This window comes from Alexandromys fortis, unplaced genomic scaffold, assembly GCF_014885135.2.
Source record: "Alexandromys fortis isolate MF-2015 unplaced genomic scaffold, M_Fortis_MF-2015_v1.1 scaffold_205, whole genome shotgun sequence".
NCBI lineage: Eukaryota > Metazoa > Chordata > Mammalia > Rodentia > Cricetidae > Alexandromys > Alexandromys fortis.
Window position 1 is genome coordinate 530,478 of NW_026068107.1, and position 27,603 is coordinate 558,080.

Below are 27,603 nucleotides of genomic sequence, written 5' to 3' on the forward strand. Positions count from 1 at the left end.
ATTCTCTTGAACTGGAGTGTCTCACTGAACCTGTTGCTAGGCTGGCGGGCAACAAGTCCCATGGATCTCCCTGTCTGTAATGGCACTTCTAGCTATTATGTGGGGGCTAGGGATTTGAACACAGGTCCTCATGTTTGCACAACAACAATTCATATCCCAAGACTGACGCAGAAGACTTTCAAAGTGACAGAATTAATGTCATAAAGGACCTATTAATAGATTTGCTTAGGAGACATTAAGTCACACAAAGTAGAACTTAGCTAAGGGAATGCTGCCTTCATAGCACCACAAAGATACAGTGTGCTAGCCACGCCTGTTTGAGATAAGCAGTTACCATGCTAGGATGTACATTACTGCTCGCCAGGACTCACCAGACATTAGGTCTGCCCCCAAAGAACAAGTCTCCAACAGGCATCTTGAGGGGGCCATGCAGGGTCACAAACACCATTAAGTCCTGGGCTGCAATAGGTGCCCTCAGCTCCTGTCAGGAAAATCATAATTCAGACAGGTGGGCAAGATGAACCTGGGTAACAAGTATTCAAAAAGAACAGAACAGGCATACTTTCAAACAATCCTGGCAGTCTCCTACCTGTTAAACGGTTCGAGGTGTAAACTGGGTGCTGGACATAAAAGAAATTAAAAGACTACAGAGAATATAAAGTGAATACACCCAAGGCGTAGGAAAGCTAGTAAAGTCTTTTATTGGGGGCCTGCTCTTCTTTGGGCATTACCAATAGCTGGCCAGGCTTTTCCTTTATTAATCTCTAGGTGGGCTTTTCTCACTGTGAAGGCCTATTATTTTTACAAGAAGCCAACTCCCTAAGCCCTCTCAAAGTATCTTAAAGCACCACTCAGACCCATTCCCAGAGCAGCTTGGTGTCTACTATAGGTTTTTCTAACAGAAGACGGATCACCCTCTAAGCTTTGTCAGTGCCTGAGCGCCAAATGGGATGGAACTAGCAGGTCGTAAAGAGCAAGTATCAAGAGCCACAAAAACTGGTACTCAGAACAGGTTTGGCTCTAAGAAGAAACTTCTGGCCAGTAGTTGGAATCTCAAACGAAAGGCCTAGCACACGGCGTGAAATTCATCCTACCGGGATCCGGATTCCGGCCTGCAACAACATCCCCCAGAAACTCAAGTTCCTTGCAAATTCGCCGCTATCCTCCTACTAAAACAACTCCAAGATGCTCGGTATCCAAGCACCAGAAACAGCGATGCGGTCTGAGGAAACGTCATCAATGGTCGCCGAGTTAGATTCCCGCTCCTCTCCTGGTCCCTCCTCCATTTGCTTCCCCTCGCTATGCCGCAGTAGCGGTGGCATTGGCCACCCAGATACTGTTCCCGCCCGCCCAGGAAGGCTTAAGACAAGTTCGCCACTAATTCCAAGTATGCTTCAGACACAGCATGAAGGAACCACACCTCCCCCTTCTCCAGCCAGCTCTAAACTCTAGCCAGGGTTTGACTTCTGGGAGTTCCTGAGCACTAGCGAGCCAACTCCTTCTTACACCCAAGCATCTTTTCTGCTAAAACAAAATGCTGGGCCTGCCCCCTTTAAATCTTCTGAACCTGCCCGCCCAGCCCTAAATTTGTGTTCTAGGTTGATTTAGAAGCTTATCAAGCATTCTGATGTGAGAATTTCCTCTCTTTTTTAAAAGATTCATTCGTTCGTTCATTCGTTTTTTTTTTCTTTTTTTATTTATTAATTTATTTATTTATTAAAGATTTCTGTCTCTTCCCCGCCACCGCCTCCCATTTCCCTCCTCCTCCCCCAATCAAGTCCCCCTCCCTAGTCAGCCAAAAGAGCAATCAGGGTTCCCTGCCCTGTGGGAAGTCCAAGGACCACCCACATCCATCCAGGTCTAGTAAGGTGAGCATCCAAACTGCCTAGGCTCCCACAAAGCCAGTATGTGCAGTAGGATCAAAAACCCATTGCCATTGTTCTTGAGTTCTCAGTAGTCCTCACACACAAAACTCAAGTCCAAATGGATTAAAGACCTCAATATCAGTCCGAACACACTGAACCTGATAGAAGAGAAAGTGGGAAGTACTCTACAACACATGGGCACAGGAGACCACTTCCTACGTATAACCTCAGCAGCACAGACATTAAGGGCATCATTGAATAAATGGCACCTCCTGAGACTGAGAAGCTTCTGTAAAGCAAAGGACACTGTCGCTAAGACAGAAAGGCAACCCACTGACTGGGAGAAGATCTTCACTAACCCCGCAACTGACAAAGGTCTGATCTCCAAAATATATAAAGAACTCAAGAAACTAGACCGTAAAAGGCTAATCAACCCAATTATAAAATGGAGCACTGAGCTGAACAGAGAATTCTCAACAGAAGAAGTTCAAATGGCCAAAAGACACTTAAGGTCATGCTCAACTTCCTTAGCTATCAGGGAAATGCAAATCAAGACACCTTTAAGATACCATCTAACACCTGTCAGAATGGCTAAAATAAAAAACACCAATGATAGCCTTTGCTGGAGAGGTTGTGGAGAAAGGGGTACAATTGTGCAACCACTTTGGAAAGCAGTGTGGCGGTTTCTCAGGAAATTTGGGATCAACCTACCCCTGGACCCAGCAATACCACTCTTGGGAATATACCCAAGAGATGCCCTATCATACAACAAAAGTATATGCTCAACTATGTTCATAGCAGCATTGTTTGTGATAGCCATTCGTTTTTTATTGTATATACAGTGTTCTGCCTGCAGGCCAGAAGGGGGCGCAAGATCTCATTATGGATGGTTGTGAATCACCATGTGGTTAAGCTAATGGAAATTGAACTCAGGACCTCTGGAAGAACAGCCAGTGCTCTCAAATGCTAAGCCATCTCTGAAATTGATTAAATAAAAAAAAATGCTGCAGGATCCCCAGCGGCTGCAGCTGCAGAAACGCTGCAGGTCCCCAAGTGGCGGCAGGCAGCAGTCCCGAGAGCAGCCAGTCCCAGGAAGGGACTGCGCAGGTCCCAGAGTAGAGACAGACAGATGGGCACGCCATGAGACTACACTGCAGGTCTCCCAAGGCGTCTCGGGCAGGGAGCCACTGGTGGCAGGTGAAAGACAGAGACATGGCTAGGCACACCATGCAGAGTGAGGTTAGATATTTATTAGTGGGTTATGGAGGGGGAAGGGGAGAAGAGCAGAGAGAAGAAGAAGAAGAAGAAGAAGAAGAAGAAGAAGAAGAAGAAGAAGAAGAAGAAGAAGAAGAAGAAGAAGAAGAAGAAGAAGAAGAAGAAGAAGAAGAAGAAGAAGAAGAAGAAGAAGAAGAAGAAGAAGAAGAAGAAGAAGAAGAAGAAGAAGAAGAAGAGAGAGAGAGACTAAGAGAGAAAAGGGAGACAGAAGGAGAGAGAGAGTAGGGAGAGATGGAAGGAAGCTGCTTCTTAGAGAGGGAGACAGAAAAAGGAAGAGACTCAGGCTGCAAGCAGGAAGATCTGCCTGCCTCAGTGGAGGAGGAGTGGGCATGGCTTGTCTGTTAAAGAGACAAAACAGATCATTACAATCTCTCCTACCAGAAAATAAATTTTCTTTTTTGTTTGTTTTTGGTTTTTCAACAGCATTTATCTGTAGCTTTGAAACATATTCTAGAACTAGTTCTTATAGACCAGGTTGGTCTCAAACTCAGAGCTCCGCCTGCCTCTGCCTCCAGAATGCTGGGATGAAAGATGTGCACCACCACAGCCCAGCAATAATTAATTTTCTTATATGAACAATTGATTGTGATTCATTTTAGCTATTGGACCAATCCTGACTTGGAATGTGCTATTTCTGATGTGTTCATCTTGAATCTGTCACTTTCTACTCTCTGTTCCCCAATTTTGTATCTCATACCTAATTCTTCCTGTATGCCTGAAGCACAGGGCCTTTTTGAAACCACAGTTTCTAGGTTGGACTCTCCACTCATTTGTTTTTTATCAAAACCTTGACATCTTGAGAAAAAAAAAAACACTGAAGGATGTTATTCCATTGTTTTCTCTTCTGGAGTATGGACGTAATAGCAATGCATACCTCCAACTGGATAATGAAAAGAGAAACAATATACTGAACTAGAAATTATAATTCATTAAATTGACAATATTATCTTCTCATGGAATAGGCTGTTGGAGTAAATAATAAATGATAACAGCTAAATTAGGAGTTGTAGATGACAAAACAGTGCTTACACATTTACTTTTGATTTATTTCCTAATAACATTTTGGTGGTTGTTAAATACACTCTTTTCACTTCTTGTTTATGTTTTGGTGGTAGTTTAAAGGCAGTAAAGACCTCCTGTGTCACCAGCCCCAACCCCGACGTTCAAACATTAGGACTTCCTCAAAGGCTTGCTCTTTGTTCTACAATAGTATATCTTATTATACAAAGAATGGTTTACCAGTGTTAATATTACTTTATTTTTACTTAGACAGACTCCACAAATCTCTGATCTTAACCCACATATTCAGTTAAGGAAATGAAAAAAAGCTTCAGGATTGTGTCAAAAAAGCAGGTGTGATTACCCAAAGTGAATATACTGGATAACTTCCCCTTCCAATAGTTCCACAACTGTCCACTTCTGCTCATTCTGTAGTCTGTGGATGTAAAAAGGCCACTCGGCAGCAGCAAAAATAAAAACCTTCTCTACTAGTCTATCTATACAAACCACTTGCCACCTTGTTAATTTTAGTCCACTTTTTTTTTTTATTAATTCAGCCTCCTATGTTTTGGTTTTCCTATTGCTTCATAATAAGTCTAAAACACAGTGGTGTAAAAACTTCTACTTGTTTTGGACTCAGAGCCTGTCCTTCTAGAGTTGAAACAGAGCTGGGTGTGGTTGTGCAGGGCTTTAATCCCAGCACCTGGGAGGCAGAGGCAGAAGGATATCTGTGAATTAGAGACAAACCTGCTCTCCATAGACAATTCCAGGTCATTCAGGACTACATAGTAGGACTCTGTTTCAAAGGTAAAGGAGTTGACACAAGGTACAACATTTATATATACCTCCTATGGGAGGTGAAACCAGGCAGGCTTTTAGAGAAATGCAGATACTGTGTGTTCTCACCTTTGTGTAATCTAAATCCATCACAGTCACAAGACAGAAAATAAAGTGGTGGTGACAGGAAATTGGAAGGTGGGCTGAGTGGAGAGATGGTGGTCAAATATGGAAGTTTCAATTAGATAGGAGGAATAGTTTTTGTAAATCATTTTCATTTAATAATTCTGTGTATGGATGTTTGACTGCCTGTACATCTGTGCACCTCATGTGCACCTGGCACCTGCAAAGGCCAGAAGAAGGCATTAGATTCCCTGGGACTAGAATTGCAGACAGTTGTGAGCTGCCTTGTGGTTGGTGGAAATTGAACCTGAGTCCTCTGCAAGAACAACCAGCTCTCTCAACTGCTGAGCTATCTCTGCAGCCCTAGGGGACTAATTTTTGAGGTCTCTCATCAGCATGGTTACTATGGGAATAAGATGGCATTGGACTTTGTCAATTACTATGAGTATATTTCTTTTTTTTAAGATTTATTTATTTATTTATTATGTATACAACATTCCTTCCATGTATGTTTGTATGCCAGAAGAGGACACCAGATCTCATTATAGATGGCTGTGAGCCACCACGTGGTTGCTGGGACTTGAACTCAGGACCTCTGGAAGAGCAATCAGTGCTCTTAACCTCTGAGCCATCTCCCCAGCCCCCTATGAGTATATTTCTAATGATCATATCAGATGAGCTAAGTTTGCCAGGCAATGGTTACATTAATTTGACTGAATCATTCTGAGACAAGTTTAAAACCACAGGGAAAAGTATGGTGATACCTAACCAGGAAAGAAGAACCTCACCCCTAGAATATGAGAGTAAGAAACTTCAGCACAACAGGAAATTCAAGCTACCTGCAAAAACAATGCCTCCTCTCCCAAAGACATCTCACGCAAGGTTGATAAAAACAACAAATGAACTGTTTACGCAAACCCTTAATATGTGTGATCTTGAATTTAACTATATTAGCCCCTGTCCATGTGAATCCTGAACAATAGAACTGATAAAACACCTTAATGGTTACATTTAGAAAAGGAAATTAAGGGCCGGAGAGATGGCGCAGAGGTTAAGAGCACTGGCTATTCTTCTAGAGGTCCCGAGTTCAATTCCCAGCAACCACATGGTGGCTCACAGCCACCTGTAATAAGATCTGGTGCCCTCTGTAGACATAATTAATAAATAAATCTTAAAAAAAGAAGGAAATTAAGTAAAATAAGCAAACCAGTTCATATTTTATTTAATTTTAATCTTAACTTTTAAATATTGCTTAAACCTTTAACCCACTATAAATTATATCCTCTGAGCAGTTTAAAAGACATAAAAAACATATGTATATCTAGTGGTAAGAGGAAGAGAGGAAGGAGACAAGAGAGGGTAATGGGTGGTAATATCAAAATAGGTTGTGTATTATGTATGAAAATCACTGTTCTTATAATACATGCTAATAAAATTTAGTATACCTCTACCTCGTGAGATGCTCAGAATCATATCTTATGTGTATACCACCCCCTTAATGCCTGCATTAAATTTGCAGTGTGTGCTACTTACTATCCCTACTTCATAAGCTCCCTAAAATGCTTCATTAAAGCTCATTATGAAATAGTTTTTATTAGCAAAACCAGGTATCTGAGATGAATCTCACTGCCTACATTGACAATTCCACATTGTATAAGTGTAATATAACTTCACATTGAACCTCATTAACATGAAGATACAAATAAAAGTAAATGAAAAGTTTTCTATGTAGTATGCAACAAAATCCATCTTTGTCTCTGAGCTAAATTCACACAGATCTGACCACTGGCAATATGCCTAGCAATCCAGATGTCCTTTAGGAAGGAGCCCCAAGAAATGCCAGACTGTCAGGGAAATGATTCATGGCAAGAATCTTCCTGCTTGGCACCAGGAGAAAGACCTGTTTGGTAACTTGTGTCTGAGGCAGGATAAAAAGCCATGGAAAATTATGGGGACATGAAAAGGTAAAGAAGAGGCTGGAGAGATGAGTCAGTGGTTAAAAGCACTTGCTGATTTTCGAGAGGTCCTGAGTTCAATCCCTAGTACCCACATGGTGGTGGAAAGGGGTAACTATTTTCAAAGGTTTCAAAATGACATTTATTGTGTATGCCACCATGAAGGCTTTATGTTGGGCTCATTTGCTAAGGAGTAAAGGCGTATAAATAGCAAGAACAAACAAACAAAGACAGCCATTTTAAAGACCCATAATGGCCTTTTCTCTTGAGAAGCCCATACACATGCCTCAGGACTATACACTGTCTTTCCCCCATGATTTCCTATCTACACACTTACTAAATAAGCTCACTAACTTTGCTTCACTTTGGCTTGTCATGAAATTATTTCTATGTCATAATCAAGGAACTGCCTGCCTTTACCTGAGCAGAAGTCCTATGGAAAAAGGTTGACTTCCCAGGTTGCTAGAAGTTCGTATTCTGTGTCTCCCTGCCTCCCTCCCTCCTAGTCTACAACTAAATATGCATATAATCTCTTCTATGAGTTGTAACAGTGATATTGGCAAGGTCAAGAAATACTGAGAAATTTTTGCTCCCCAATTTTGGATACAACACTAAATGAACTCAGTTTTCATTAAAAAAAAAAAAAGATTTCCACTAATGGCCTGCAAAATAGCCTAGTCCCATATCTACAGAAAGAAGAGAGCTAGAGACATGGCCGAGAATTCTGTGCACTGGCCGCTCTTGGAGATGACCCAGGTACCCACATGGTGACTCACAAACAGTTCTAATTCCAATCCCAGGGGATCCAATGTCCTCTTCTGGCTTCTCAGGCATTCACACAGTGTACAAATATACATGCAGACAAAATGCCCACACACATTAAATTTGAATATATGTTTGTAACCACTTGCATTCCCAGTGCCCACAGATGCCAGAATAGAGCATCAGATTCTCTGGAACTGGAATTACAGATGGTTACAAGCCACCATTCATATGCTAAGAATTGAACTCAGGTCCTCCGTAAGTACAGTAAGTACTCTTAACTGCTGAGCCATTTTTCCAGGCCCAAGTAACTTTTAAAGGTAGGACTGAGCCCACAAAGGTGCCTTCTGACTACCACATGTGGCAACAAACGAATTATGAATATTCATTCATTCATGTTCACAAGTATGCACTCTTGCATGTGTGCACATGCACACATATACACACTAATAAGTAATTTTTAAATTCTGTTAATGAAGCAGAGTGTTGTTGGAAAGCCCCACCCAATCCCACTCTCCCATTCCAAACCCCGCCCCTGAGAAAGCCTGTTATCTGCAGCTCCTCCCCTGGACCTGCTTATGACAGTCCACAGGATATTTAAGACCCCGCCCATAGATCTGTCATGTGTTCTCCTCCTGCCTTCCTGAGAGTCACCGGGGAGTGCTCTGCTTTGCTTTGCTGTTTATTAAATCCAGATTTATTAATTCAGTTTGATTTGGCTTATTACTTCAGTGGAAGAACCCAAAAATAGGGGATCCAATACTTATCAAGCATTCTGACTAAAACCAAAGCATTATAGTCAGGGGCTTTGGTTAGACATTAACGTTCACTTAGGTCAAACTGGTTTACTTAACATCTCTTTTTGTTTGTTTGTTTGCTTTTGTTTTGTTTTGTTTGTTTGTCTCTGTGTGACAGCTCTGGCTGTCCTGGAACTAGGTCTTGTAGACCAGGCTCGCCTCAAACTCATGGAGATCTGTTGTGAGGAGGCGTGGGCCGCGTCCCACCACCTGGCTAGCTTAACCCCAGAAATAACCACACAGAAATTGTATTAATTAAATTACTGCCTGGCCCATTATATCTAGCCTCTTATTGGCTAACTCTCACATCTTGATCTAACCCATTTCTATTAGTTTGTGTTCACCATGAGGTGGTGGCTTACCGGGATGAGTCTAACCCACTGATAATAACATCTCTTAGTGTCATCCTAAGCTCACTAGTCACTATACCCAGGATAATACTCAATAACTTACTTTTAAAAAACAATGGTGAGGCTGAAGAGATGGTTCAGTAGTTAAGAGCACTGGCTGCTCTTCCAGAGGACATGGGTTTGATTCCCAGCACTACTTCTGGTTGCTCACGCATCCTGTAATTCAGGCTCCCACGTATCAGGCACCTTCTTCTGGCTACAAAGGGCACTGTGTAAAAGTTGGTATGCAGGCAAACTACCCAAAGACATAAAAATAAACAAGAAAACATTTTAACAGGACTTTTTGGTTTTTTTTTTTTTTTTGAGAGTGTGTGTGTATTTGATCCTCTAGAGCTTGGGTTATAGGTCCTCATGATCCATCAGAAGTAGGTGCTGTAATTTCATGCCTGGAGGTTGGTGGTGTTCATGTGCATGGGGGTGAACAGGTTTACCAGTGTCTGAGGACACAAGCGAACCCCAGTGCTATCCTCAAGAAGGCTGTCCACATCCTTTGAAACAGAATGTTTCATTGGTCAGGAGTTTGTCAATTAGGCTCAACTGGCTGGCCAGGGAACCCTCATAATATTTCTATCTGTATCTGCTTAAGTGAGGGCTCTGCATGCTTCCAAGAGCACGCAGGAAGTGCCAGGAAGCGCACTACCTGGATCCCAGCCTACTCTAATCTCTAGCCAGTTTGATCCCCAAAGTTTGGGTTACTACCAGATTTTCAGTGCATACCTAATGAGCACAGACAGATTCTGGAACTGAGTGAGTGGCCAATCTGTCACTAAGCAAGCATGTGAACTGGGAGGAGAATATGTGCTACAGAGTAGCTCACTGTGGAGCTCTAACAACCCTGGAATTCACGCTGTAGCCTAGGGCTGAACTCAAAGCAGGTATCAGAGGGCTGAAGTAACAGGCATATGCCACAACAGCCCTTTGGAATTGCTATAGTTTTATTGTTTTGGTGACTCCCTGGCTTTTCTCTTTTTATGCTGTCTCATTTATTCTATTTTAAATTTTGCACATTATCACTCCTCACTGAACTGGTCATTTTTTAGCAGCCCATGGGGACCTGCTCCTTCCGAGAGTTTGGATTACTCCACTGTACCACTATGTCGGATTCAGTGGATTTCTTTGCTTTTATTTGTTGTGCATCTGCTGGATCTAGACTTGCCTTTGTTGTGTAACTTGCCTGGACAATGATCTGGAAGGCAGCATGAAAGGAAGGCAGCTTAATGAAACTCCTGACAATATTTTCTGCCCATTTACAGGCTGGCAACTGGATGTAAAAGGCAGATGTAATTATCTGCCATTTTCCAGAAGACTATTAAGACCAGTCTCTAAAAGGTGGCTTTAAATGAAGGTTGGCCATAGCAATATTTCTGATGTGCTTTTACAGCGACAATGTCTTCTGTGGTAGGGGAGATCATTACCAAGGGTGAAAACAAAACTACCTACATTGTTTTCTAAATATTGATTCCTGCTATGCTTTCTCTGCCCATTAGTATGTCCTTCTGATACTTACTTCACATATAGTTTATTACCAGAAAATAGTCAATGCCCTTTTTCCTTGATGATGGATTGAGTACAACTGTAAGTTCTACTGTAAAGAAAAATTCATAGGGGATGAAAACAAGTATTTTGTGTTATTCGCTTTGTGTACAAACCACCAAAGAAATCCATAATGGCGGGACTGGAGATATGGCTCAGAGGTTAAGTGCATTACCTGTTCTTCCAAAGGTCATGAGTTCAATTCTCAGCAACTACATGGTGGCTCACAACCATCCATAGTGAGATATGGTGCCCTCTTCTGGCATGCAGGCAGACCACTGTATACATAGTAAATAAACCTTAAAAAAAGAAATTGAAAACCACCTTTTCTTAATTTAATTTAGGAAGACCACCTTAGTAGTACAATGCATACATCACTACATACGACAATGAACAACATGAACAAATATACTTTGTTATATGAGATCTGCAATGTAAAAATTCGAGATATAAAAATAAAAAAATTATAGACCACTGGTCTTTGTAATGAGTTTTTGACCTTACTCCAAAAGGAATGAATGAGAACACTAATATATGGAGTTCTATCAAATCAAAATTCTTCTGAATAGCCGAAGATGTGGCAGCTGAACAGCTTGAGAGAGAAAAAAAATCAAAAATGTCGTGGGATATTTGTACACCGTGTGAATATGTATTTCTGTGATTGGTGTAATAAAAAGCTGGATGGCCAATAGCTAGGCAGGAGGTATAGGTGGAGAGAGAACTCTGGGGAGAAGAAAGGTTGAGTCATCAGCCAAACACAGAGGAAGCAGGATGGGCAGTAATTACAACATTTGAAAACTCAAAAAGGGAAAAGATTTCAACATTATATACATATTAATTCTACTTACATTATGGGTCTTATGAATAGAATACAGATCCAGGCACATGTCAGGCAGGAGGAGTTCTACCACTGAGTGATGTCGCCAGTCAGAAATTTTTCATATGAAAATGATAAGAAATTGGTAACTGGAAGGAAGAGATACATGCCAACACTGAATGAATTAAGCATTACCAAAATGGCAAAATTAATCATTCGTCAACTGAAGGGTGGCTAAAAAATTGCATATATATACACACAATTAAACACTCGATAGCCTTCAAAAAGAAGTAAATTCTGAGACTGGGTGATAGCTCAGTTGCTGAAGTGATAAAAATCTATAAAATACTTGCCATGCAAGAACAAGGACCTTAATGCCATCCTCAGGACCCAAGTACAAAATACTGGGTCAGGGGTCTATGGAGAAGTCTCCATCTGTAAAGTGCTCATCCCCTAAGCATTATGATCTGAATTCAACCTCCCAAATTCACATAAAAACTCCTGGAGGGGTAACTTGGAATCCTACCCCTGGGCAGGTAGGGAAACAGAAGCCTCAGCAAGTGCTGACCAGCCAGACTAAGTGAATCATGGGTCCTCATTCAGTGTGTGATTCTGTGTCAAAAAATATGACATTGAAGATACCCAAAATCAATCTCTGACCACCATACGGTACATATATATGTGAATGTGTGTACACCCACATACAAGTTCATACACACACACGTACAGCCTGAACACAGTCCAGGAGTGTGAGGAGATTTCTGAGTAGTTATGAGAACACTCCAAGAAAACAAGAGTCTTGTGACCCGAGTTCCTTCAAAACATGGAATTGCTCCTGGAATGTGTTTTCATGCTCCTCCCAGGCTGACAGATAGGAGTGCATTTACTTCAGATTATTCTTGCTTGCTGCTGTTATTCAACTAAATGTTTAAACTATTCTTGATATGCCGCTACGGAAAAACATGTTTTTGCCATGTGTGGCTTGTTCTTGTGATTGTATACAGCTTGAGCTCGTGGGACCTTGACTCATGCGATTCTTCTTATCCTCCGTGTATAAATTGTCTGATGCTTTGTTTAATAAAGCTGGCTACTGCATGAGACTTTAGTCTGCTTCATTTATTGGTCTATTCTCCCAGGTCCTACTAACTCTAGAGTGGACACACACACACACACACACACACACACACACAATGCTGCCCATGGGGCTGGAGAGATGGTTCAGCAGTTAAGAGCACTTGTTCAGCACCTGCATGGTGGCTCACAACTGTCCATAACTCCAGTTTTTTTTTTTTTCCAGGGGACTGAAACCCTCCTTCCTGATCTCCAGGCATGCACACAGTGCACAGACATACATGTGAGCAGAATATTCATACACATAAAATAAAACAAAGGAATCTATTTTTAAAATGTTGTCACAGGGCTAGGGAAATAGAGACAGGCTGATCCCTAGGCCTCACACCTACATGAGAGGTCCCAGGCCAAGGAGAGACCCTAGCTAAAGAATAAAATTGTAGCTACCTTCGGAGACCTACTGTGGTCTCTCTGAGACTGGCTGTTCTTGGGACCTGCTGCCCCCTGCCTGAGGGGGATCCTGAAGCAAGCTACTCGGGGTTCCGCAGCAATTTTTAATAATCATTACATACTCTCTCTGCCCTGTGTGCAGCCTCCTCTCTCTGCTCTTCCTCCTTCTTCTTCTCTCTTTCTTCCTTTCTTTCTTTCTTTCTTTCTTTCTTTCTTTCTTTCTTTCTTTCTTTCTTTCTTTCTTTCTTTCTTTCTCTCTCCCTCTGTCCCCCTACATTTTCCTTCCATAACCCACTGAATAAACTATACCCAACCCCTCTCTCTGCATGGCATATTTATCCCTCACCTGCCTTGTCTCCTTGTGTGACTGGCTGCCACACTGACCCGCTGAGGTCTCTTATCCACCACCTCCCACCTGCCCCCTTTGGATGTACAGAGGCCTCTGGTGGTAGGATCCCGCCCCTCGTGGCCCTCTGCCTGCTGCTGCCCTTCAGAAAACTGCACAGCTTTTTATCTAAACCATTACAGTAAAGATAGTGGTAAGCATTGATATTGAAAGTGCATTTTCATAAGTTTCAAGATAAAAATTTTAGATATTAAATTAATTAAAATGACGGTAGTCCTACTAGATATCAATGGTGATAGATATTTGAGATAAGAACGGAGAAATAGAGATCAATTAAATTGTACAGAACTTTGAATCTCTGAATAAATTTTTAAAAATTTTAAAAAAAAAGAATAAAATTGTATATATGGCCTGAAGAATGATGTGGAAAATTACCCTCCAGCCAGATGTTTGCTGGGGAGACAACCAACAAGACACACATCTACTGACCTCAGAAAGGGAGCCTGCAACAGTCTAAAGTAACAACTGTACCGAAGTCTGACTTGCTGAAGCAGTGACTTTTCACTGGAGTTACTAACAGAAGTATGGGGCTCACTTTACAGCAAGCAGGGCTACCTCAAAAGCAGCCACATCACCAAAGCCCTTCTCATCACGGGCGATGTTCACAAAGGGTTACTTGACAGTCTGAGAATCTCTTCTCTCTGAAGCTAGGTTTCCTGGTCTCCAAACCCAGCAGCTGTTTACTCCTTATACTGCTAGTGAGGCCCTCAAAAATATTCCAGTTCTCTGTTCTTGCAGACATCTGTCTGTTCACAAGACTTCCTGATCCCTCCTGGACAGAGTGTTTCAATTGGAGGAAGCCACCATCCAAAAGCAGGCAGTGCACATGTGCCTATATTAAAACATGCCTCCTCCCACACTTACCCTGCCACACCCAAGAAAGTGAATTCTTTCATTTGCAACAGCATATATGGAATATGTATGGCGTGACAATAGCTAGGCCTGCCCAGGCCCAATTCTCTACCTTCTCACAGGCTGTAGAAATCTCAATCAGATTCATGGGAGCAGAGTTGAACTGTGAACCTGGAGGGTATAGAGAATGGAGAAATAGTAAAGTGAGTTGAATTTTCTTTTTTCTCCTATTTTTAATGTGTTTTTTAATTACTCTTTTTTTTTTTTTTTGAGACAGGGTTTCTCTGTAGCTTTTTGGTTCCTGTCCCAGAACTAGCTCTTGTAGACCAGGCTGGCATCGAACTCACAGAGATCCGCCTGCCTCTGCCTCCCGAGTGCTGGGATTAAAGACATGCACCACGAATGCCTGGCCCTTACTTATTTTTTTTTAAAAAAAAAACAATCTTTTCTCATTTTGCATACCAATCGCAGTTCCCACTCCCTTCCCTCCTCCTGCTCCCTTTACCTTCCCCCCATCCCACCTCCCCATCCACACACCTCAGAGCAGGTAAGGCTTCCCATAGTGATGTCTACCACATCACTTTGAGCAGGAGCAAAACCCTCACCCATTATATCTAGGCTGAGCAAAGTATCCCTCCAAAGAGAATAGTATCCCAAAAAGTCAGAACAAGCAGTAGGGATAAATCCTGGTCCTACTGCCAGTGACCCCACAGTCTGCTCCAGTCATACAACTGTCACCCACATTCACAGAGCCTAGTTTGGTCCTATGCTGGTTCCCCTGCTGTCAGGCCAGAGTCCAATTAGCTCAGGTGAGCTGTCCTGTAGGTATCCCCATCATGGTCTTGACACCTTTGTTCATATTATTGCTCCTCCCTCTCTTCAACTGGAGCTTGGCTAACATGGCACCTTCAACACTCAGCCAGTGACTGTAGATCTCTGCATCTGTTTCCATCAGTTGCTAGATGAAGGCTCTACAATGAAAATTAAAGTAATCACTAATCTGATTGCAGGGGAAGGACAGTTCGGGCACCCTCTCCACTACTACTTAGTGTCTTAGGTCATCCTTGTAGATTCCTGGGAATTTCCCTAGCGCCAGAATTCTCACTAGCCCCATAATGGTTCCCTCAATCCAAATATCTCCTTCCTTGCTCTCCCTCTCTGTCCTTGCCCCATCTCGACCATCCCATTTTTTCATTTTCTCCTCCCCCTTCCTCTCCACCGCTCTCCCTTCTCCCACCCCCTCCAAGGCTCCCAATTTTCTTAGAATATTTAGGCAAGTGCAAGGCCCTGGGTTCAGTCCTCAGCTCCAGGGTTGGCGGGGGGGGGGGGGGGGGGGGGGGAGAGACAGAATAACAATAAAGACAAAAAAAATGAGGTAACTGGCACACACAGTTTTTTTTAACTTCATTTCACATTCCAACCACAGTTCACTGTCCCACCCTCCTCTAACCCCTCCCCCCACCTACCCCTGAGCCTATCCCCCATCCACTCCTCCCAAGGGGTAAGTAAGGCCTCCCACGGGGAGTCAACAAAGTCTGGTGTATAACTCGAAGGCAGGACCAAGCCCTATTCTCCAAAATCTAGGTTGAACACAGCAGCCCACCATAGGGAATGGGCTCCAACAAGCTCTAGTTCATGGACCAGTGACAGATCCTGGTCCCACTGTACTTACTCATAAGTGAAATACTAGATGTTAAGCAAAGGATAACCAGGTTACAATCTACAGCTCCAGAGAAGCTAGGCAACAAGTAGGATCCTAGGAGGGATACATGAATTGCCCTGGGAAGAAGAATTAGATGAACTCGTGAGTTGAATTTTCAATTAGTTGGGAGGGATTTTTTTTTAGATTACTGCAATTGATGGGGACTACTATTAATACCAGGGAGCTATATGTTTCCAAATTACTAAGGAAACATTTCAAATGTTCACATCAGAAAATACCACTATTTTAGGTGTCAGATAATTCAGTTCTTTTGATTTCATCATTCCATTTACATATAAATAATATGCATATACAACTTTTCAATGTACAGAAAAATAGGGTGCCAGATGCTGGTAGCACACGCCTTGAATCCCAGCACTAGGGAGGCAGAAACAGGCAGATTTCTGTATGTTTGAGGCCAGCCTGGTCTACAGAACAAATTCCAGGACAGCCAGGTCTACACAGAGAAACTCTGTCTCAGAAAACAAATAAACAATCCTCCCCAGAAGAAATAAAAGGATAATATACACCATGTAGTGGTGTGGTGTGGAACAATTCTGTATTCTGTCAATTATGTTTTAAATAAACGCTGATTGGCCAGTAGCCAGGCAGGAAGTATAGGCAGGACAACCAGACAGGAAATAGAGGTGGAACAATGAGAACAGGAGTATTCTGGGAAGAAGGAAGCTCTTACCCCAGTCCTGTCCAGACACAGCAGAAGCAAGATGTGACCTGCCCCACTGAAAAAGGTACGGAGCCGTGAGGATACATATACTAGAATAATGGGCTAATAATATAAGTTATAAGAGCTAATATGAAGCTTGAGCTAATGGGCCAGTCAGTTTATAACTTATGGTGACCTCTGTGTGATTTTCTTTGGGACTAAACAGCTGTGGGAACTGGAGGGAGGACAGAAACCCCCCAAAAAGCGGACCCTCATGTTACAGTGGTGGCCTTTAATCCCAGTACTTGGGAGGCAGACACAGACGGACCTCTGTGAGTTCGAGGCCAGCCTAGTCTACTGAGAGTGAGTCCCAGAACAGGCTCCAAAGCTACAGAGAAACCCTGCCTGAAAAATAAAAGAAAGAAAGAAAAAAGAAAATAGTATAAATAAAATATCAAGAGTTTATATGCACTGTGAAACAAGATATATTTGCCTTAGTCTCTAGTTTAGTATCATTCATATCTATCCTTCCAAAGAGAAGTCCTGTGTAAGGGGAGCTAGGAATGAAAACTTCTGAAGGAAATGTCATGCTGGGAGCACAAATAAACCACAGTCAATATCCCCTTCCCCCTGGCACCAGGAACAATACTAATTTCCTAGTCCTGGGCAGTAAACTCAAGTGCTTATTTTCTTGAACTTTGTTTTCACTTTTTTTTTCTCTTTTAACACCACTAAGGAAAATGGGGAGACAAACTGACAATTTTTGGTTCCCCAAATTCTGCCAAAACTATAGATAGGTAGATTAAGATTCATGGGAGCTGGAGAAATGGCTCAGCATTTAAAATCACTTGCTGCCCTCCCAAAGGACTTGAGTTCAGGTCCCAGCACCCATAACAGGTGACTTACAACCACCTGTGACTTCAGCTCCAAGGGATCCAACACCCTTTTTTTGGTCTTTGTAGGCATCTGCATACATGTTACATACAGACAGCCACAAACACAAATGCATATAATATTAAAAATAATAAAACTGCACCCTTTTAAAACTCATGTTCATATATATGCACACTGTGGTTTTATCAATTTATTTATATTCACGTGGGAGACCATTCTCACCTAGGCCCAGTCTTATGCTGTGAGCTCCCACAACACTTTCAGGTTCCCCAATTTGAGCTCTGTATTAGGCATCAGGAGAATAGTAGTTCCATCTCCAGGGAATTTATTTCAGGTTTACATTTGGGTGTCCAGCCCCCAACTGTCTGTGCTAAGCACTCCTTTCGCTGGTTTGGAGGCACAGAGAAATTTGAAAAACACAAACCATGACTGCCAACACTTACAGTTGTTTCTCTGGTGAACAAAGCTGCTGATAGGATGATTCAAAATAATTTGAAATGTGTTTAGAGTTTAGGGCAGGTACACAGTGGTGAGTGTGAGCTGGCCGGGGGAAAATGTGAATTTCAAATGCTCATGAGAGTTAAGCCCATCCCTGAGTTCCTGTATTACTGTCCTAACTAGAGATTGCAGGCTCTACGTGGAGTGGGAAACTCTATCTACCATCAAGTAAGAGTCTTTTCCAAGTGTCCCGCTACTGACTGGGCAAATGGTCTGACCAGGATTAAGCTGTTCGGGGACAAGAGTTACACCCTGTCAGTCCAAGTTGGTCCAAGCTGGTGCACAGAAACATAAATTAACCAGAAACATGCCTTAAAGGAAGTTTTACTGTATTTTATTTCCAAAGTATGTTTATGCACCAAAATTTTAACATCGAAGTTCCTGTCCCAGACTCCTACAGGGCAGTCTTGTGATTCCAGGTGAGTTTTCCTAACACAATATGGATCAGCCTCCAAACCATTAATTTTATAATAACTGTCCATGTTGCAAAACAGATGCCAACTGGTAGGCTGCACAGGGCAAAAATAAAGGGTCACTCCTTTTACTCATCCAGAGCTTCAAAGGTAGTACTCACAAAAGCAACCAGTCTGGCACTTGCCAGACTTGCCTACCCGCAGCACAACTGGAAACCAAAGCACTAAACTCATTCTGTCCAGACACAACACAGATATGTGTATTCTGGCTAGCAATATCTTACTGATCTTACCTTCCCTTAGTCTGTCCACTGCTGCCCTCCCTTAGATCCTGCCAGCTCCTCACCAATAATAACTGGAGGATGCTCCACTCTTAGCAACACACCAGAAACAGCAATATGCTTCCTCATGAAACTTCATCACTGGTTTGACCCCGTGGAGTCCTTAAGCACCAGAGATGTGTTATAATCTTAATTCCTGGTATAGGATCCCCACTGTCCCACTATTCCAAATTAAGGCACTTCTGCACAGCAAAGAAAACAATTAAAAGTACAGAGACAACCCTCAAGTTGTAAGACAATTGAAAGGTAACTATTAGGAGGTTTAGTATCAGTACCTATAAGGAATTCAAGTCTATATACAGCAGGAGAAAAAACTCAATTTAAAAATGACTAAAAACCTAATAGACTTGTAACAGACCTTAGCACAACTGACACCATGTTAGAGATACCATTCTGACCTTAAAACCCGGTAAGTAGGCCCCAATACCTGTAAAAATGGGTACAAGGATCTAGTCCACCAAAGACCTAATCTGTAGTTCCAAGAAAGCCCCCTGTGAACCTTGCTTTCTGGCCTCTGTAGTTCTGCTTCTTGCTATCTGAAGTTTGATAATCAGGATGCAGTTTTTGTGCATAAAATACAAAGGGCTATAAGGCTTGGGGCTGCATGATTTGACCAAGTTCCTTGTGCAGCTGCCAGCTGCCAACAAACGCCTTCCCTTGGTGGTGGCACATATCTTTAATCTCAGCACCTGGGAGACAGAGGCAGGTGGATTTCTGAGTTTGAGGCCAGCCTGGTCTACAAGAGCTAGTTCCAGGACAGGCTCTAAAAAAATACAGTAAAGGGCTGGAGAAATGGTTCAGTGGTTAAGAGCATTACCTGCTCTTCCAAAGGTCCTGAGTTCAATTCCCGGCAAACACATGGTGGCTCACAACCATCTGTAATGAGGTCTGGTGTCCTCTTCTGACCTGCAGACATACACACAAACAGAATATTGTATACATAATATATAAATAAATATTTTTAAAAACTACAGTAAAACCCTGTCTCAAAAAAAAAATGTGTCTGTGTCTCTAGTGAGCTTACCTTGCATGTTGTAGGAGCAGCGGGCTGTGTCCTGCTGCCTGGCCAGCTTAACCCCAGAAATAACCACACAGAAATTGTATTAATTAAATTACTGCCTGGCCCATTATTTCTAGCCTCTTATTGGCTAACTCTCACATCTTGATTAACCTATTTCTATTAAATCCATTTCTATTACATCTGTGACTGTGGCTTACCGGCAAGATTCTAACCTACATGTCGTCTGCCACACTTCCCTTCTTCCCAGCATTCTGTTCTGTCTACTTTTCCCACTTAAGGGCTGCCCTATCAAAGGCCAAGGCAGTCTCTTTATTCAACCACTGAAAGCAACACACAAACAGAAGAACCTCCTACACCATTTGCAAATATTGGTGCTAATTATAAACAGTTGGTTTCTTTGTTTTTTTCCAGACAAGTTCTCCTTATATAGGTCAGGGTTGCCTTTAAATTGTGATTTTTCCTTCCTCTGCTTCCTAAGTACTGAAATTACAGGCATACCAGACTAGGCTCTACTAATGATAAGCTGTTTCTATTATGCTAGGGAGATAGCTCACTCAGTAAAGTACTTGCCATGCAGGCGTGAGTCTAGGGTAAAATAGCCAACTGGAGCAAGAGACCAACCAATCACTGAGCACCCTGACTCTGAACCCAGAGCCAGGGAAAGAAACATCTTTATCCCTGAACCCAGGACCAAAGAAACAGATCCTGAGTCTGAAACCAATGCCAAAGAAACACACATTGTCCCTAGTATCAGAGTCAGTGAAAGAAATATGCTCTGGCCCTAAGATTAGAGCCTAAAGGCTAAAAAAGACCAATGAAAGAAACACAGTTTGGTCCTGAGATCACAGCCATCTCTGCTCCTGACCAACTACACTAACCAATCCCTGAGCAGGAAAAACTGACCAATCCCCCTTCGCCCTGGCAGCTCGAGCCTTCAGGTAGCCTGGCTTCCTGTGAAGTCAGGATATCTGCACCTCCAGAGCTGGAAGACTCATTCCCTACAATGAGGGCCTGAGTTCATTCCCTAAAACACCTAAAAATGCAGTGTGTGTGTGGTGGCTGTTAATATGTCTAAAATTTATTTCTCTTCAAACATTCTTATAAGCTCCAGGGAGCCAATTTGCCCTACCTAAACAGACCAGACTCACCCGATAAGTATCATTTAATTCTTTTCTTGTCATTCCTGGTATGGGGAACCCCTAAACTCCCTCCCCCCTCTATCTTCCATCTTGGGACTCTCCTCTATTAATCACTAGGATCTAATTTTTTCCCTCCCAAACATAATTCTTCTCTTTCCAGCATCTTGCGAGGTCCAAACTACCAGCCGACCCAGTTCCTCAGAGCCTGGAAAATACAGCCGTGATCAGCCACCCCAGGATGTGGTCAAACATTACAACTCGTCGACACCCACAAAGTCAGCGTGAAGCAGTCATGAGAGACTTTATGGTGCCCCATTCCCACCCATTAAGATCCCCGAACCCCCCAAATTTTTCTAATAAACAAAAGGGCCCTCGTGACCCACGTGTGCACATTCATGGTTACCTCCACGTGTGACTTAACTAAAGCCCTTTTGTGCATGCGTGGGTCACCCGCCATCTGCGTCATCAGTGTCTGACATAGTCACGTCTTCCCGCTGTGTGCATGTGCTAGGCAGTCTTCAAAAGCTCGACACGCCATCTTTGCCCTCTCCCCCGTCCCCACACGTTTCCTCAGGCCTGTGAGCACCCCTCTCTTCTAATAAACTCCTAAATAGGCTTGTTTGCATCTCGTGTCTTCTTCTCACTCACGTTGGACATTTCAGTGGCCCTACCACTATTAGACAGAGATAAACAAACCCCTGTGTCAAAAAACCAGCAGAACCTGAGTGTGGTGGTGCACATTAGTCCCAGGACTCAGTAAGCAGAGGCAGGCAGATCTTTTTGAGTACAACATGAACCTCTCTCAAAAAAACGGTGGATGGTGCTGAGTTGGGAGCATAGCCCCCAACCCCTGACATCCATCCCAGCTTCCCTTACCTGGGTGTTGCTTTGGTCTGGACTCCAAATCCCAGCATGCCAGGTCCTGACCCCTCCCTGGAGGAGAAACACGTGGTTTTCAGGTCTGCATGGGCTCCCTGATGTCATGTCTCCCCACCATGTGCTTGGCTATTCTTAATAAGATGATGGGCATTTTGATTTGGCCTAATTGGATTTCTTGTGCCAGTGGAGTTGTCCTTTTTCTTATTTCTTACTTAACAGATGGTACAAGGTGGAGCACTGGCACACACAGGCATGCATACAGACACAAAGTTTTCCAGGTGATATGTAAACAAACTCCATTTGGGAGTGTTTTAGGCTTCCAAGAGTTCCCAAGTGGAATGAGTCCCCAGGAATTAGGAATCCCACAAGAAATACCATTTGGCAGTAGGAATGGATCAACCTAAAGGTCCTGGTATGTGGAGGAAGGACTAGTTCCCAGTTCTTTTAACCTGATTCCATAGCTCAAACTATAGTCACATATTTCCTAATACTTGTTTCATTTTTTTTTCTATAACACTGGCAAGGGCAAGGCAGAGAGAGAGAAGACAGGTCTTTCCTTAGTTTTAACAAAATAAATACTACTTTTCTTGCTACTGTAAGACTTTAAGACAATCCTGAAGCCATTTTTGACAATTCTGAATCTTCTCAGCCTCTGTGCCATAGTGCTTCCCCTCCTCCCCTGGGAACCAAGGACCTAACAGCTACACTCGCACGTACTCAGTTCCTGAACATTACCCATATACGTATGTTTTGGTTCGGTCCCCTGGGAAACGGGGTCAAAATGACCTCTTACCTCATCTGATCTGGCAACAGCTCTCCAGTCAATTATTGGTAATAGCCCTTTCGAATAAGCCAATCAGAATAGTCAAAGAACAACCCCCCTTGCTTCTGTGGCCCCTTTAAAAGTAGACTGTACCCGCTATTCGAGGTCCCTCGGCTTCCCAGACGCTGGGGGACCCTGTCATGACAGAATTAATAAAATCCTCATGCTTTTGCATCGGCTGTGGCGTGTGAGGTGGTCTCTGCGGGAGACTCCTCCTCGGTATTTGGACGCTAGAGTCCAACACTACTAGGAGAGAGCATTCTGAGCCAGGTCAGCGGGAACACTACTTGGTAACTTGCACTGAAGCCCTCCAACAACACTTTCATGTTTACAAGTGAGCTCTGTTCCAGGATGTGTTCAAATGTTTGACATTATAACAGAAAGTTGTGGCCTAGCAATGTGTTGGGTCACATTCATAGTTATGCTGATACACATGTAAGACACAGGAATAGCAGCTCAACAATTTTCCAAGGGTGGGCCTATGGTGAATGCTTTTTCCTGGAAATTGTTAGAAATCTAAAATCTGGAAAACATCCCACAAAAACTGATGGAAGAATTCTATTAGTGAAGCCCATTCGTCTGCGTCTTAACAAGTTCCTCAGATAAAGACGATGCACAGACAAATTTAAGAATTAGTAACTTGGATTACCTTCTACACTCTAGTCTCTCCTTAACAAAGAAGAAGGTTGGGCCATTCAGACTCATTAAAAGTTTGCTTCAGATTTTGATGAGTGCAGGGTTTCACGCTATCAACTGATTGGCTTATTAAACAAACAACTAGCACAGAAGAATTTCAGATGCTTGGAGCGTTGCTTTGTCCTAAACAGATTACAGACAGATCCAAGAGCAAGGGTAGACTTTGACCTCAGTTAAGACTGATTTTCCCAGAGGGGTCCTGCTCTTAAGTATAGTATCAAATTCTCTTGCCAGCAATAAACCACTTTGGGCCTTAAGTATTACTTGACCTCCTCTGCTCCCCACTTCTGACAAACAGCTGCACAGGGAGCTAAAAGGCACTGCGCGGGGGGGGGGGGGGGGGATGTCTGGAGCAAAGTTTTGCTTTACTTGCTGCCCAAAAGCTGTGAAACCGGTCCAATCCTTCCCCCAGGGCAGTCTCCAGGTCCCTAACTCTTTGTGCTGTGATTGCTCCAATTCAAAAATAAATGACAACTTCAAAATGTAAAGTGCGGCGAAAATAAAACCTAATTTCCTCCCGGCACACAGCCTTCAGGGAAGCCACAGAATGTACCAGCAGCAGCAGTCAATAATTTGTACTTAAAAACAACCACCCCACCTAAGGCCGAATGAATTTGAAACCAAGGGCCTAATGAGTACCGGCCAGTAACACTTTCTTCCGAGATCTTTTCTCCGCTTTATCTTTCAGCGTCCATCCTTGCAGACGGCTGCTCCCGGACCGCCAACAACCTAAATAAAACAAAAAAACAAAAACCAAAACCAAACACCGAGATCAGCACACCGGAAACAGCGACACACCCCGGTGTGCCGTCATCAACAGTCGCCGTGAGTTCGTTCAGTCTTATTCATTTTAGTTCCCGTCTCTTTGAGCCTCCTGTGGCTGTACGTTTCTAGCCTTGATTCACAAAGAGGAACCGCAACATCCCGCCTTGTCCCCCCTTCTCCACTGAGACCGATCGGACCAGACCTGCGGCCTCCAGGGAGTAGCGGCAACCTCAGTAGCCATACCGGACCGGGTTCCAAAAGCCTTTGCGAAGGTCGCAGCCCCTGAGAAGCTCGCGGTATCCTTCCGGTGTCACCTAGGACACGGTCCCACCCCCACCGAGCCTTCCGCAGACATCCGCCGCCCGATCCAACCTCCAGCCCCGAGAGTTGCTAGGCATTGGCGGGCTAGCTCACTGTTACTGCCGAGCACCTTTTATGCCGAAGCTTGTAAAATGACTGGTGTTCAGGTGGAAACTCTACTGGTCCCGCTCCCTCCCGCCATCTCTCTTCAAACCCTTTCAGGCACGAGAAAACCCGCCCTTGGTCAGCTCCTCCCCCCAGAGATGCTCAAGACCACACCTACAGGGCTTTTAAACTGTCCCCCTAGAGACCGGTTTTGGCTTTTATTGCTCTCTTTCCCCCTTCTCTCGGGTGGCCGAGAAATCATCCGGGAGCTCGTACTCATTAAATCTGGACTTTTCACCTTTAATTCGGTTTGAGAGGTTCAATATCTGCGTGCAGAGATCTTTCAACTGTTCCTCCCCTTTCTCATTTGTTGGAGGTTGATTCACAAGGTTACCAATCAGTGTGAAGTTGAAATTCATTTTATGTGATAGTTCATCGTGACCCATTTAAGCTTCTGGAGATGAAAAGTTAAGCCTCTCAGTCGATGCAGTAATCCAAATCAGACCAAATCAAACCGAATTAGAAAAAGCCGAGGTTTTGTTTTTGTGGGGTTTTTTTTGTTTTTTGTTTTGTTTTGTTTTTGTTTTTGTTTTTTTACCCTAACAGATATCACGGAAGAAAAGGCCCAAGTTTAATGGAAGCCAGTGCTCCTGGCAGAAAGACTGGAAAAAACCACCGGAGAGGGGAAAGGAAGACTGGAAAGACCACGTGTTTGTTTGGGGGGGGGGGTGTAGTTTAAATACCCTGTGGGCGTGGTCTTGAGTCTCTCTGGGGAGAGGTCACCTTTTGGATGCTTTCTCGTAGGTGGAGTCTGAACTGAGGCAACTCCCAGAGGAGGGGGCCTGGGATGCATTTCAGACTCCCAGGACACGTGGACGCCAGCGGCTGGGGTGACACTTCCAACCAAACACATAGAAGAGCTTCCCTACCAACCTGTGCACTTGTGTCCAGTGTCTGCCTGATGGTGAGGGTTCAAGCTACAATGATTTTTTTTTTTTTTGCCTTAAGAATAACCAATTCATACTGCATAACCTATTCCAGAGCCTCTCTTCAAATAATGGCAAAAGCAGTTTGTTTGCCTTCATCTCTTTCCCTCTCCTCCCCATGTCCTATCCTGTTTTTCTCATTGTCCTGCACTTGTCAGCATGCCCTCCATAAAGCACTTGCCCCTGGTCCTGCTCAGCTTCTATTTTCAGATAATCATATGGGTGACCCCTATCTAGCTCATATTTTTCAGAGACTGTGTAAAGCAGGCCTGTGTGCTCTCCCTGTGTTGGTGTTGGCAGAAAAGCGATATACATCCACAGGAGTCAAATTAAAAGCCTCTCAAATCAGACTTGAACATGTGGCCTAACTTTAAAATGAGGCACACTTTGTTCCTAACATCTCCTGTTTTGCTGAGACCGACACACCATATTCTGTCAAATTGGAAAGGATGATATGTATGGATATGTATATGTGTGTAATTTCATTGTAATTCCTTGCCACTGTAAGACATGAAAAATGCTTACAATTATTAAGCAGAGGTGCTTATTAAATGTTTTAATTAGATTACAATTATTTTGTGTTAGCTGTTCTTGTTATGATAGAAATGATCATAAACTGATTTTATCAACCGCTTTGTTGTCATTTATTTATCTGTAAACCCCAATATGAAAATGAAGGAGGAACTCTGACTCAGTGACTAAAGGCTGGTCTAGGGATGTAGCTCAGTGATAGAACACTTGCCTAGTGTGTGCAAGACACTGGGTTCAGTCCATGGTAACAACAAAACACCTGAAACCCCAAACCCTTCATCCAAATTGTGGACTCATTCCTTGTCTCTGTAGCCCTCACAATCTCATAGCTTATAAAAGGACTCATAAGTAGACAAGCTCTATGTGCTATGGTTCAAAGAATAAACAGTGATTGGTTGCTTGACTTTGTTTTTTCGAGACAGGATTTCTCTGTAGATCACAGAGACCTGTCTGCCTCTGCCTCCCGAGGGATGGGATTAAAGGTGTGCACCACCGCCCGGCTAGAACCAATGATTTAAACCATGCTCTGTGGTAGGTTGAACAGCAGCTCATTCAAAAGATATATCTACATCTTCATATGTGGAGCCTGATAATATTACTGTAGATGAGAAAAATAGTAGATTCAGTTGAGGATTTTGAATTGAGGACTATATACTGAAGTAGATCATTATGCCTGAAGCCTTGTGACAGTGTGGTTACAGACATAAGGCAAACCTGGTAAATGTTGTCAGGACTAAGATGCAATGTAAAGATGAAGTCACAAGTACCGGAAGGTATGTGCAGCCACCACAAGCTGAAAGAGAAGGAACTATTTCTCCTCCTTTGCAACTCTGGAGTGAGTGTGGCCTTCCCAGACCTCAGACTTTCAGCCTCCAGAACTGCCTGAAAAGAAATTGAAATTTTCATTGTCTTAAGTTACCAGCTTTGTGGAGTTGTTAACATTAACTTCAGAAATCCAAAATAGCACTCAAGACTAAAGAATGTCTTGTCCTAGGTCATGAAACTGAAAAGGCCTTGGTTCAGAATAGTTATTTCAGGATATGAGATTGCTTCCTGAGGGAGAATTTGTCTTTGTTAAAAACAGAAAGAGAGAGAGAGAGAGAGAGAGAGAGAGGAAATGAATAAATACAAAAATATAAACCGGACTTTCTGAATGTGGCTGACAATGGGGGCTGACGGAGAAACCAATGATAAAGGCACTGGGATTGGATTCTACTGCATGGACGGGCTTTTTGGGATCCTAGTCTGTTTAGATGCACACCTTCCTAGGCCCGGATGGAGGGGGGAGGGCCTTGGACTTCCCACAGATCAGGGTACCCTGCCCTCTCTTAGGACTGCAAGGGGAGGGTGAGTGGGGGAGCAGGAGGGAAACGGGGGTAGGGGAGGAGGTGGAAATTTTGAATGGTATTATTTATCAAGCAAAAAATAAAATAATATGTTTGAAAAAAAGAAATGAATAAATAATAGGTAATGCTTTGATCACCTTACCATGGATAGTTTGGACAATTATAGCTATTTCTGCAGAGTTCAGTCTGGGCATGGACCCTATTCCCTTGCTTTGAGCAGCATTCTTAGCCATAACTTCTATCATGGTCGTTACAAAAATTTGTCTGGCTCTTACTTTTAGATGTGTGATTTCCCATCACATCCACTTTTCCATCTAATGTCCCAACAAATTGTCGTATGGCAAGAAGTACAAGGAAATCTGACATGCAAATTCTGACAAAACTCAAAACATGGAGGTTCAAATAAGC

The 27,603-nt window shown here is 43.1% G+C and overlaps 1 long non-coding RNA gene across 7 annotated transcripts in view; it reads right to left on the reverse strand.

The window, feature by feature from the left end:
* LOC126489730 (uncharacterized) overlaps positions 1 to 25,920 on the reverse strand; it is a 36,959-nt gene extending 11,039 nt beyond the window's left edge. For 2 of the 7 annotated variants that reach the window (XR_007589005.1, XR_007589003.1), the window contains exons 1-10: positions 23,761 to 25,920; positions 21,641 to 21,697; positions 19,422 to 19,510; positions 15,765 to 15,871; positions 14,942 to 15,063; positions 14,105 to 14,263; positions 11,345 to 11,462; positions 10,672 to 10,795; positions 9,007 to 9,198; positions 372 to 481 (exon numbers count right to left, since the gene is read on the reverse strand). This is a non-coding gene — a long non-coding RNA (uncharacterized lncRNA). The remainder of the gene's footprint in view (positions 1 to 371; positions 482 to 9,006; positions 9,199 to 10,671; positions 10,796 to 11,344; positions 11,463 to 14,104; positions 14,264 to 14,941; positions 15,064 to 15,764; positions 15,872 to 19,421; positions 19,511 to 21,640; positions 21,698 to 23,760) is intronic. The other 5 variants (XR_007589009.1, XR_007589008.1, XR_007589006.1 and 2 more) reach the window with 5 other exon arrangements.
* Between the last annotated feature and the right edge of the window lie 1,683 nt (positions 25,921 to 27,603).